Source organism: Suricata suricatta, chromosome 1 (genome assembly GCF_006229205.1).
Source record: "Suricata suricatta isolate VVHF042 chromosome 1, meerkat_22Aug2017_6uvM2_HiC, whole genome shotgun sequence".
Classification (NCBI taxonomy): Eukaryota; Metazoa; Chordata; class Mammalia; order Carnivora; family Herpestidae; genus Suricata; species Suricata suricatta.
This window is the reverse complement of record NC_043700.1, coordinates 40925964-40938621: the sequence shown is the minus strand read 5'-3', so window position 1 is coordinate 40938621 and position 12658 is coordinate 40925964.

Below are 12658 nucleotides of genomic sequence, written 5' to 3'. Positions count from 1 at the left end.
TTCCTACTTGGTTCATGCCCTACCACCCTCATAGGACCACTCAGAATGGGCTGAAGGCTCAGTGGAGACCTATGATGGTGGCAGATCCAAGAAGGCCGGTTCAGGAGTGCAGAGGACTCAGTATCAAGTGAGCCACTCCCTGGTCCTGACCTTGGTGGTGAGCTGCATAGCTGGACCTCTGCCTTGTTCTAGGACCAGATGCAGGGTCATTTTCTCAGTTCTCTGCATCCCAAACCCTGCCTCCATTACCTACTTGTCAACATAGGTTTCCCAGGACTGAGCCCAACCCTGCTCCTTAGAGTCCTTCTAAGTCACAGGCCTGACTCGATTCTTAGGCCCTAGCTGGGCCCTGCTGTCTCCACTAGACCTAGATGCCAAGCAGCTCCAGGGCTGCCAGGGTGGCTCACTGTCATCTGCTTTCTGGATCCTCCCCATGGCTCACCTGCTTACTGAGATGCCTACCCAGGAGCCCTGGTTTAGACTGAGCTGGTCCCTGGGCTCCCAGGTCTGATAGTCCACCCGAAAGGGCTTAACTTTATGCCAAAGGGCCTCATGGGGGGTGGTGTGGATGCGCACATGTGCACATGCCTGTCCTTAGTTCCCAGCCCTGTTCCAGGGACTGCCTGATGCCCGTATAAGACAAAGACTTGCCTTTCCTCACATGAGAGCAAAGCTTCAGTGTTGCTTGCTGCCAGAGAAATTCTTTGCCATTCTTTTCTAATCTGTGAAATGAGCTTAAGCTGGGTGTTCCCTCTCTTGTAGGCCAGGATACCAGGGGATAAAATTGGCCATACACTCTGTGTTAATAGAAGTAAATGTATTCATAGCCTGTTGCCTATTCCTTTAAAGTCTGAGTGGAGAGTAGATTTTTATCTTTTAGAAAGAAATGTAGGGTGCCTGGGTGGCTCAGTTGGTTAAGCATCTGACTCTTGGTTTTGGCTCAGGTCATGATCTTACGGCTTCATGGGTTCAAGTCCTGCCTTGGACTCTGCTGGCAGCGCATGAACCTGCTTGGGATTCTCTCTCTCTCCCTCTCTAACTGCCCTTCTCCTACTCATGCTGTCTCTGTCTCTCTCAAAATAAATGAATAAAAAATTTTTTAGAGAAAGAGATTTAGTTTTTTAAGGAAAGACAGTCATTTGGAGCCAAAACTGATAAAAAGTTGGTATTTAAAAAATGCTTATTTTTGTGAAAGAGAGAGTGCAAGCATGCACACGAGTTAGGGAGGGGCAGAGAGAGAGGGGGACAGAGGATCCAAAGCAGATTCTGCACCAACAGCAGAGAGCCCAGTGCCAGGCTGAAACTCATGAACTGTGAGACCTGAGCTGAAGTAGTCAAGTCAGATGCTTAACCGACTGAGCCACCCAGGCACTCCAAAAGTTGGTACGATTCTTAGTGATGGGTGTAAATGGTGGAAAGACTGGTTTCTGTCATGTTGTTCAACCTTGGTTATCTCATCTACAAAGTTCAATTAGAGGATAATTAAGGTCCTTCTCAACTCTGAATAAGCTCTAGAGGGGGAGAGAGGCACAGAGACAGGCTGATACCAGAAGTGCTTTCCCTGTGCGGTGCTCGCCTGAGCAAGGAGGAGTCATCCCTGTCTGCCACATGACCATTTCGAATTTCTAAGTTCAGATGTGCTTTCTAAAAGCCCAGCCATACCACTTCATTGTTACATTTGTATCTTAAGACAAGTGAGCAAATGGAAAGGGCTTTGAAATCTTCACAAAGATGTGGTTTATAAAATCAGGATTGTGCAGAGAAGCATCAGTTAATCAGAGCATTATTTGCCACGTTCCACTTCTGGAGTGAAGTGCTTTTTTGTGCTGTACCTTCCAGAGCAGAAAAAGGGAAGTGAACATTTTAGAAGGATTTTAATAGCATTACTCAAAACTGAAACCAAATGTGGATATTTTAAAATATACATATATAAGATCTAACCAACGCTTACATAGCCTTCACATGTGCCAGACATTGTTCCAAAATTGTGTATCAACTCATTTCATTCCCATGGGGATGCAGGGAGGTTGGCCCTGCTTCCCCATACCACAGACGAGCAGAATGAAGCATGGACAAGTTGCAATCCTGCCCAAGATCATACAGAGTAGGGTAGGTGGCGTGGTGGTGCTCAGATGCAAGCCTAGCTAGGCTGCCTTGTGGATCTGAGCTCAGATTGCTGTGGTGGCTGCTGCCTGAGCCATGCTGCCACCCTTGTCCCCTGCTCTGTGCTGACCTGCAGCTGACCTGGCAAAGGCAGCCACTTCTCTGGGGGTTCCAGTTAATCTGGGCTTCACTGCTGTGCTTTCCCTTCCCTCTCCAGCCTACAGGGCAGGTGGTGAGGGAGTTCTGTAAACTGGTTCATTAAATCCAGTACAATGCGGACTCCAGAAGGGAGAGAGGCAGAAGGAGGATGCAGCTCTGGACATGGCACACCCTGGGTCTTCCTGGCGGGGAGTGTCCCACCTTGGTGTTTCTTAGCACGAGTGTGGACCTTGTGGGGAAAGTTTGGTGGGAAGATGGCCTCTTAAAGAAGGAGACTGACCATCTGAGGACCTGCCTACTTGACTCTGAACTGGGGACACCATGGCGGTGATGAAAGAGGATCCATTTGGGGCTCAGGCAGACCTGAGTTTGAATTATAGATCTGCCACTGACCAGCCACGTGATCACGTCCAGTATGAGCCTCAGGTTTCTCATCTGTAAAATGAGGGTGGCTGTCTCTGCCTCGTTGCAACACTTATCGGGATTAAATGGAATTATCCCTGGCAAGGGCCTGGTGCACAGTGGGCAGGCCCTCAGCCGTGCCCCTCGTGCTGCCAGTGGGCCAGCCAGCCTGGACCTCCACGAATTCTTGGCACCTACCTGGCCCACCAGGTCTCCTCCTTGTGGCATCCAGATGCCTTGTGGCAAACCCAAGAACATGATGGTCATTAGGCCTCTGGACTGTGCTCTTTGAAGCATTGCCATGTGGAGTTGAAAGGGCAGGAGAGGTGGGGAGAGAAAAAAAGGAAATTTCCTTATTATTTATAAAGCACATTTGACTTGATCTAGGAGTCACTGGGGACACGCTACAGAACAGCCAAATGTCATGCTCTCTCTGGAGTCCTTTTGATTGGCCACCTACTTTCCATGCATGAAGGCAGGAGATGTGCCACTGCAGTAAAGGGCACCAGGGCAAATGCATCTCAGGTCAACGGCCCCAAATAGAGACCAGGGAGCATTGATCAGCCGTGAGGTTTGGGAGCAATGTCAGCACCCATGGTAACAGGCTGGCGTGGAGTCTTGGAGGGCCCAAGGCAAGCTTGGGAACTCCCTGTGAGGAGGGAGCCCCAAGCCCCAAACCCCTGTTCTGTGATGAATTCTGAGTTACCTGCATGCTTTCTGAGGAGAACTTTCTCTCTTCTGTGATTTCCCTATAGAAAAAAAGGCTGGCAATGAGGTGTGAGTCTGATGACATGTTCAAGCTCATATGCTCTCCTCAAGAATTGGAGGGTATACTTGAAAGGGTGTCGGGGGACCTGCACTCAAAGTCTGCCTGACCGTCCATCAGCTAAGTCACTGAACTCAGCCTCAGAAAGTTTGCTTTAGATCTGAGATCAGCAAACTTTTTCTGTAAAGGGACCGATAATAAGTAGCATAGAGTTTGTGGGTCATGGCATTTTGGCTGCCAAGTACCAGCTTGGTCTTTATAGCTTGAAAACAGTCATAGGCATTATGTAAATCATGGGGCTTGTGTGTATCCAGTCTGTATTTACAAAAGCAGGCACAGGCTGAACTTGTAGTTTGTCACCACTTGCTCTAAATAATCTCTGAGACCAACCTCTCAATCCTGGGCATTCTGACTACTGAGCTTTGGTGGCAGGAATGCTGATGGGTGGAAGCGCTCAAGTCACCCTGGGGTTGGAAGAAGAGAGAGGGCAGTCCTCCACTGTGACAAGGGAGGTGAAATTGGTGAGAGAGGACGCCAGAGGGAAGGGCCCTGTGCTGGGCAAGGAAGGAGGAGAGAACCACGTAAACTATGGGCTATGATCACAGAGGTGTGGTCTGGAGAGTGAGACTGCAGTTGTGTTCTGCACGAGGGCTTTGGGCCAAAAGGCAAATGGGGTAGAAATTCAACTCTTCTATCTGTAGACCTACCCTGGGCCTGTGGGTGGGGGGCATCGCTTGCTGGTTTGCACAAGGGCTCCTGTATGTGTGGAGCAGGGCCTGTGGCCAAGAGCAAGGACAGTTGCTGTTCTAGGGCGCTGGGGCTGGGAGGGAAGAAGGGTCACATGTGCACACTGAGAAGGCGGGGTGTGGCAGTGGGGCCCCTGAAAGCCCCTGTGTGGCTGTCGGCAAGTCACTTAACTTGGTTGGGCCCCCCCTTTCCTCATCTACAAAGGGAAGGGTCAGAGGCACTGTTCTCCAAGCTTCCTTTCCACAAATGGGATTCTGTGATTTTATGACTGCCAGCTATTTCTGAACTCACTAGCCCGGCACAGAATGACTTGGAAGGAGACAGAATTCATCTCTCTTTCAATAAACGCCGCCACCCGCTTGGTTGCTCCAATTTTTCACCAAGTGTCTTGTGCAAAGCTTCAGACTGCTGCCGTGGGGCTCATTCTGGGTATGGCTGATGGTGCCCCCCCCCCCCCCCGGCTCTGCTTCATTTCTTTTCCTTGCAAGACAGCGTTTCCCAGAAAGTTAACACCTGCCGGGGCCACGTGGAGCTATGCCTACCATGTCTTGGCTGAGTCATCATCTTGACCTGGATGCTGCTCAGAGGTCAGAGGCCATGGAGCTGTTTCTACTTGGACCACCCACGCGGGAAGTGACTAATCCTCATCGAATATCTCTGTGGGTGGAGTTTGCCCAGCCACCTTGGCCAGTATGATTTGGGGTGCTGAACTCATGTAGCCAGAAGAGAGGCATCCAGGAAAACCTCCCCCATGGTTTTTCCTGGGCCTGCACAATGGACTCCCCTTCTTTCCTCCCTGCCCGTTCACACAAGGAGCTTGACAATTTAAAATAAAGGCTGCAGCTCTCACTCTACTTCATTTAAACACCAGAGTCTAGCCTTAGTGGGCCAAACAAATCCTTGTGGGAAGACACCTCTGGCCTGGTACATCCTTCACTTTTATCCTCCATGGAAGATGAAAGGCCTTTTTTCAGGGGCCTCTACAACCTGAAGTCACTCTTAATTCTTATTGTGTGAGAGAGCTGGGTGAGTGTGAGGCCACAGGACACAAAGGACTCTAAAATGCCTGCTTCCTGGAAGTTTGTAGCTGGGAGCTGCTGAAATAACCTTCTCTTCCAAATGAGGAGGCAACTTTATTGATGACTGGAAATAGTCCAGAGGGGCTGTTGTCCTGGTGATGGGGATGACCCCTTGGCAGCCCTTCAAACCTGCCCAAGTCCATGCATCTTAATGTCTGAATGTCTGGGACCTGGACAGCTGTGGAGAGGACAGGTCTAGAAAGACTGCTGGACAATCAAAAAAGTGTTTGTGGGAGCAGCCACAAATGCGGGTCCCTGTCGTGGATGGAAGGGCCTGAGCTCATGCTATGGCCTTCATTCCTCTTTGGGCATTAGTTGCCAGGGCTTTCTCCACTCATCCTGGCACCTGCCCCCGAGTCTGCCGGACAAAGGACCCCATGCATCTGGGGGACAATTCAGTCTGTTTAGTCCTCCACGTGGGCATCTCCATGTGGACTTGGGGATGCACGGCTCCAGTGTGAAATCTGATGGTGTCAGGACAGTGGGAGGACTGGGGATAGGTACTACCTCATTCTGAAAAACTGACTGATGGAGTGATTGATTTCCATGGAAGGTGCGGAGTCCCGAGGATCCCTCTGACTTCCAACCTGGGAGCTGCTGTCCCAGAGGCCCTTCCCTTTTCACTCTACCTGCTGCTGTCCCCGGAGAGGGCTGTGGCCTTGGACACTTCCTTTTGTTGAAGCCACTCCAGGGCCTACACCTTAGGCAGGCAAATGTGGGTTTTGACTCTGGGTGTGGCTCAACAGATTAGCTGATTCCCGGGTGCTGTGGGGCGTCCAGTATTCAGACTATCTGGTCATTCTCTTCCTGGAATGCCATCTTTCCTCCTCCTTTCCATCATCTCCTGCCTGGCTGGTTTTCTCTGGCATCATCTCCTGGCACAGGCATCTGTGGACCTGGAGAAGTAAGGGCTTTCCTCCTTTGAGTCCTCTGCTTCATGTCGGGTTTGTTCTTCCTCTTAGTGGCTGAGCCCAACTGAGCGGCATTTTGGGGGATGTGTCCCCTCAAAGTCCCTGAACTAGCTGCTCTCTGCTTCCATCTCGATCATCCCATCCGTGTTCCCCCCACCATCCAGTCTGCCCCTGGCGGTTTCTCCATGGGTTGTGGAGCTGAGAGCTGAAACCTATAGGGTTCCTGTCAGCTTGGCAGACAGCCTCTCTTCACCCACGTGGTTTGGCCTAAGAGCTCCAGCTCCCCCACTAGCAGGCTCTTTATTCCTGTGCATTTTCTCACATCCCTCCATCCACTGGGGCCAAACTCTTCTCATTTGAATGAATTGGGAGGTCAAGGGAGACTCATATGAATAACAAAATAAATAACAAAATCTGAACTTTAGAATCTTGCTGAACAAATAGTATGATGTCTTTGTAGTAGGCCAAAGCCTTTGTAATGGCCTGTAAGGCCCACAGGATCTGGCTGGCTGCCTTTCCCACCTCCTTCCCAAGTGCTCTCCCCTGCCCACTGTGCCCCAGCCACATTGGCCTCCTTGCTCTTCTTTGAACATGTCAGGCTGGCTCCCACTTTAGGGTCTCTGTAGTGGCTGTTCCATCTATCTAGGGCACTCTTCTAGTCATTATAGCTACCTTCCCTGCTCCCTGCTTCAGGTCGCCACTCAAATGTCAACCAATTAATGACACCTTTTCTGTCCAGGACTCCTCTCTCGGCCCCCTCCTTAGGACTTCCCACTCCCTAACACTACTTCCCCAAAGCATGTGTCACCTTCTTACAGGCTATACATACACATATATATTCATGTGTATTTGGTGTGTGTGTGTGTGTGTGTGTGTGTGTGTGTGTGTATGTCTGTGTGTGTTGGAAGTTTATGACCTTCCTCCTTCCACTATGATGTAATCTCCAAGAGGACAGGATCTCCATCTGTTGTTTTTTCATTACCATATCCTTAGCACCTAGAAGAGTGCCTGGCAGAGAGGGATCTTCACAAATGTTTGTTGATTGACTGAAAGTTGATAAGGAGTTTTAGCAGATCTCCGGAGAATGAGCAGGTGGTACCTTGAGAGAAAACAGGGTGGGGAAGGAACAGAGAGCATCTTGAATTAGCATATCAAAGCAGAAGCCCAGGAGTGCTGTCCCGAAGCATTTTCCTTTTTGTTGAGACAAATCTTGAGGCCACATACTTAAGAGCAGGGCTGATACTAGAACTCAGGATTCCGTTTGTTAGTCTGATCCTCCTTCCACCCTGGACAATGGCTCTTAGGTGATTATATGTGTACCCTGTGATCTCACTGAAAAGAATAAATTTGCTTAGCAAACTCTTCTGGTGGATGGGACAAAGGGAACTTTCAGTGGAGGTGGTAAGGCACCATGGGTTTACAGTGGTCAGCTTTGATGAGAATGTCTAAAGAAAACCCTTGACTGAGGATGGAGACTTGAACATCTGTTTAAACAAATTCAGTGGAGTTTCTCTGCAGGAAGCTTATTTTATAATCAAGCTCGCAGTCATCTGGATTTCTTCATCCCGGCCCTCCAAAACACTGTATGTCCTCGTTTACCCAGCCTCACTCTCCCAGTTAAAAAACTGGGAGGTTGGTAAGAAAAAAATCTACTCAGCATATGAGAATGAGCTTGGAGGGTTAAAGAGAGGCCCTGGATGGCAAGGCAGAGGAAGGGGGCAGGGGGTTTATTCGCTCTGTGGAGCTGCTGATAATAAAAGGGGAAAATTAAGTCTTGCTCATTCAGGTATGTGATTGAGAAAGGCCATCAGCAGAGGGACAAGGAGCTTGTTAGAAATCACCAGGCCATTACAACTGAGATCAACAGCTGCCTCTTGAAATGGGGAGGAAATAGATACAATCTCAGGGAGGCAATAAAATTGAAAGGTTCCAGTGCGCCCTGGTGAACAAACATAACCTCATACAAAGTCTATTTGGGTGAGCAGCCTCCTTATCATAATTATCCCCCCAGCTACTGGTGGTGGAGAGTGAGGGGCATTGATCGGGGCCCTGAGTCAGGGGTCACTGGCAAAGTTCCCTCGCCTCCTCTCAGGGGTCATAAACCTGCTGACTTTTAAAGACAAAGAAGTGAGGGACCAGAACAGGGACCAGGCAAACTCTGGGACTTAAGTTTTTGAAATGTGCTGACAATCTTTTGCTTAAGAAAATGCTTCGTGTGCACGAGACAGGGCTCTCTCTCTGTGGAGGGCATGTAGGGAAGGGCTGCATGTTGCTGCGAGACTGAGGGGCCACATTTTCTCTCCTGCACTCCTGTTCTGCAGTGAGTGGTGATGGGTATGTGCATTCCAGTGAGCACATATTTATGCACACATGCACACATTTCTTCTTGGTGGAACAATGAAGGTGGGTGGAATTGTTCACTCTGACAATTCTCTGAACCAAATCTGAGTTCTTTTGTGCGAAGCTGACTGACAAATCAAAGGGCAGTGGGCTGAGAAATGGTGGGACCATGGGGCCTGGTGTCTTTGGCATTGCCCTGCAGCCACCCAGCTGCTTCTGGTCTCAGGTGATGAGGGGACCACTGTTGGGCCTGGCAGTTGGCTATGGGGAAGCCCCCACTGCAGAAGGGTCCTGCTGCCTGTCTCAAATCTGACTGAGAAGCTGTTAGTCCAGGGTGTTTCCTTCAATGGCCCCTGTGATGGTACTCTTCGTGTGATAATTTGCAACTAGTGAAGAATTTTGCTAAGTCCTTCATTTGGATTAAAAAATTTTTTTTAAATGTTTTATTTATTTTTGAGAGAGAGAAAGAGACAGAGCATGAGCAGGGGAGGGGCAGAGAGAGAGAGAGAGAGAGAGAGAGAGAGAGAGAGAGAAAGAGACATAGAATCTGAAGCAGGCTCCAGGCTCCAAGCTGTCAGCAGAGTCCGACTTGGGGCTTGAACTCACAAACTGGGAGGTCATGACATGAGCTGAAGTTGGACACTTAACCAACTGAGCCACCCAGGCACCCTTTCCTTCATTTGGCTTTTAAAAATGTCATTAACTGTTTGCACATGAACTCAGAGAGAAATCCAAAGAAGAGTGGATGGGGAGAAAAGCATCCACAGAGAAGGCTGTGGAGGGATTTTCTAGTTGACTTCCCTCTGGATGGGGGACATTGCCTCATAATAAAAGATAGGTAGGATTTGGATGAGGTCTAGGATGTATTTGCCCTTGGGGCTGTAGTGAAGTGGCACTGCCCTTGAGATGGGGGATAGGCAAAGTGCAGAGGGGTTCTAACAAGCTCCTCATCACTGAGTAGTCATTGGAGGGGGCTTTGACTGGCTGCTCCACCATGAGGGGGATGACCTTTGGCTGGGTCCAGAGGAAAAAATGTGAGGGAGGCGGTAGCTTCCTGGGAGTCAGGAAAGCAAGGCTGTGGTACTTGTCCTGGTCTAAGTGAGTTCTTCTTTCTTTCAAATTAATAAAACAAAAAATTTTTCAAAAAGTATGCAGTAATTGTAAAAGATCAAAATGTGATCAAACCCCACTGAATAGGAAAGAAAAGATGGTTATATCTGATAACTAAACTAAAATGTTATTTATATTATCAGTTGTTCATTCATTCACCTTTATTCAATGAGCATTTATTTCGTATCTCATACATTCCAGATAGCAGGTGAGCTGAAAGACATCCTCAAGGAACCTAAAGCTGGGGTTGGGGTGAATAAGCGCATGTGTGCCTACATGTGTATGTGTGTGTATGTGTGTGCACTCGTGCACGTATATGTGTCGAATGCATGTGTGTGTTGTGCATGCATGTGTGCAATACATGTATACATGTGTTGACGTGTGTGCACATACATGTATGTGTGTATGCGTGTGTATATGTGCGTGCATATACATGTATGTGTGTGTGTGCACATGTGTGGGTGTTGAGAGAAAGGGAGTGGGAATGTCAGCCAGACAAGGTTCTGTTTGAGGAAAGCATGAATACCAGAAGTATTGAAGTAGGCCTCTTTCCCAGACGTGGGGCGTCAGAGAAGGTTTCCTTGAAGGATGTGTGAGAGAGGTTAGGTTGTACAAGTATTTCAGGTATTATAGCTCCTAAGCACAAAATTAAATTGAGTTTTCTGGCAACCAACGTCAAAAGGAGAAATATGAGCTGTTCTACAGTGGTCTAACATCAAGGAAGACCTCATTTTTCCTGCACTAAAATCTAAGATCATGTATCTCAGGTCCATTGCTTATAATGGGCAGTGTCTTCCAGAATGAGTTTGCAGACAAAGCAAACCTTAATCAGGTGGCTGGGATTACAGCAATCCCTCCAAGAGAGCGGAGAGTGGAATGCTAGAATGTTCCCCTGTGCACATATTTATACAGGGAATTAAGCTAATATAGTCGCCTTATATGGCTTTCTAGTTCTCAAACTTGGTGCAGCAAGTGAGGGAGAAAAATGTAGGTATGAGTAATGAGGGAATAAAGAAAATAAGGGGCAGAGGGAGAGTGGGAGAGAGAATTTCAGGTAGTTTCTGCATGGTCAGTGGAGAGCCCGATGCAGGGCTCAAATTCATGAACTGTGAGATCATGACCTGAACCCAAGTCAAATGCCAAACTGACTGAGCCACCCAGGTACCCCTGCACACTTTTTATTATACACACAACTTTAGAATTACATGGGGTTGGGGATGTAAATAAATGAGCAGATAACTAAGTTTCTCTTCCACAACGCCTCCTTTACCAGCTCCAGCCGTGAGTGCCTTGTGCTCGAGAACGTAGACTTTGGAGCAGAGCAGGGCATGGATTTTCCTGGCTCTGTCATTTAACAGCTGTGTGCAATTGGGCAGATTTCTCTGCTTCTCTGACCTTCTGTTGTCTTATTTATAAAAACGGAGGTAAAGAAATTTCCTTCATAGGGCAATGAGAGATGAAGTAGATCACGTAAGTTAAGTGTGCAACAGAGTATTTGGCCATAACGAGTGCTCAGCAAATATTTATCATGGGTGAAAGAAAGTCTCCACCTCAGTGATGTGATGCTCCTTGTGTGTCCTACTGTTCTAAGCTCACTTTAAGCTCTTTGAGGCCAGGTACCTTGTCTGACACTCCTTTTGTGTAAGCTGGACCACCTGACTGAACACATGGGTTCTGTACATCCCTGAATAGACATCTGAACACCATTGGAGACACTATCCAGACAAATACCAGATTGGCTCATGGACTTGTAGCACATGGATCCGAACAGGACCTTTGTGGTCAGGGGTCTGCCTCTCATTTTATGTGGGAGAAACTGGGGTGTAGGTAGGTACTGTGGTGTCTCTAGGCTACACTGCTGGGTGTCTGTAGCCCCAGACCCAGGCTCCTGACGTCAGGCAAGAACACCTTCTGCTCTGTTGCGCCCCTGGCCAGGACAGACTGCCAGTGGCTCAGGATATTGGCCGTCCCTGCACCTTGCTTCAGGGGGCTGTCCTGAAGCTGCAGTAATTATCCATGGTGCAGGCGTGGAGCTTTATGTTTCCAAAGTGCTATTTCACAGCTGTGATCTCATTTCGTCCTCACAGAGACTATGTGAAACAAGCCAGCAGGCGTTTTCATCTGGTTTCTCTGTGAAAAGCGTAAGGACCAGAGAGGTCAAGTGATGGGGTGGAGATCCCACAGCCAGCTAGCTAGCAGCCAAGCTGGAATAGAAGCTGCAGCTGGGGCCCTGGTTCAGTGCTCTTTGTCCCGAGCCTAGGGAGAGTGCCTCCAGGGGCTGTGGCTAGCAGTTGGCACAGTCTCTGAAGTTTGCTCTGAAGAAGGTCAGAGCCTGAATCCCAACCAGTCCAGCCTGCAGAAGCTGTGAGGGCCTGACCTCTTGGTGAGGCCACCTTTGCCCATGACTTACACGGGATGTGGGCATCAGGGAAGACAGGGCTTAGCTTTGAGGGTTTTGATTTGTCTCTGGGGCCGGGTTCAAAGTCAAAAGCTCTGACAGACAGCATTGCCAAAGACAGTATTAATGTGGTGGGGGTCATGAGGAGGGCTGCATGTGGAGTAAAGGCTCTGAAGTTTGCCTCTGAAGCTGTATCATGTGTACACACATGCCTCCATTCGGAGTGGCCTCCCAGACACACGCACAAATTGGCATTTAGCAACTTTCCAAATTCGAATTGCAGTATAAAATTGAATCCACATTTAAGGGCTTTTACAGCATACCCTATTTATTCAGTGGCTCTTTATGAAGCCCTCACCGATTTGTAATCTATGCAGTAACTCACTCCACATTGCTGAGAGCTGGGTGTTAACGCTTTCCTAGAAGAATCATCTCTCTCCCCAGACAAAGCTGGTCTCAGTAACCTGGGCCTGCAAGACAGTAGAGGCCCCTAGGGGATGCTGATTACTAAAGGAGGCAGGTGGGCACCTGGCAGGGGAGGTGATCTCTTTGCATTCTTCCTTCTGCCTTGATGACCTAGTTCTTCTCCTGGTCCCCTGGAAATCCCTGCGGGTCTGGAGCCTGAGAGGCAGACAAATTTATT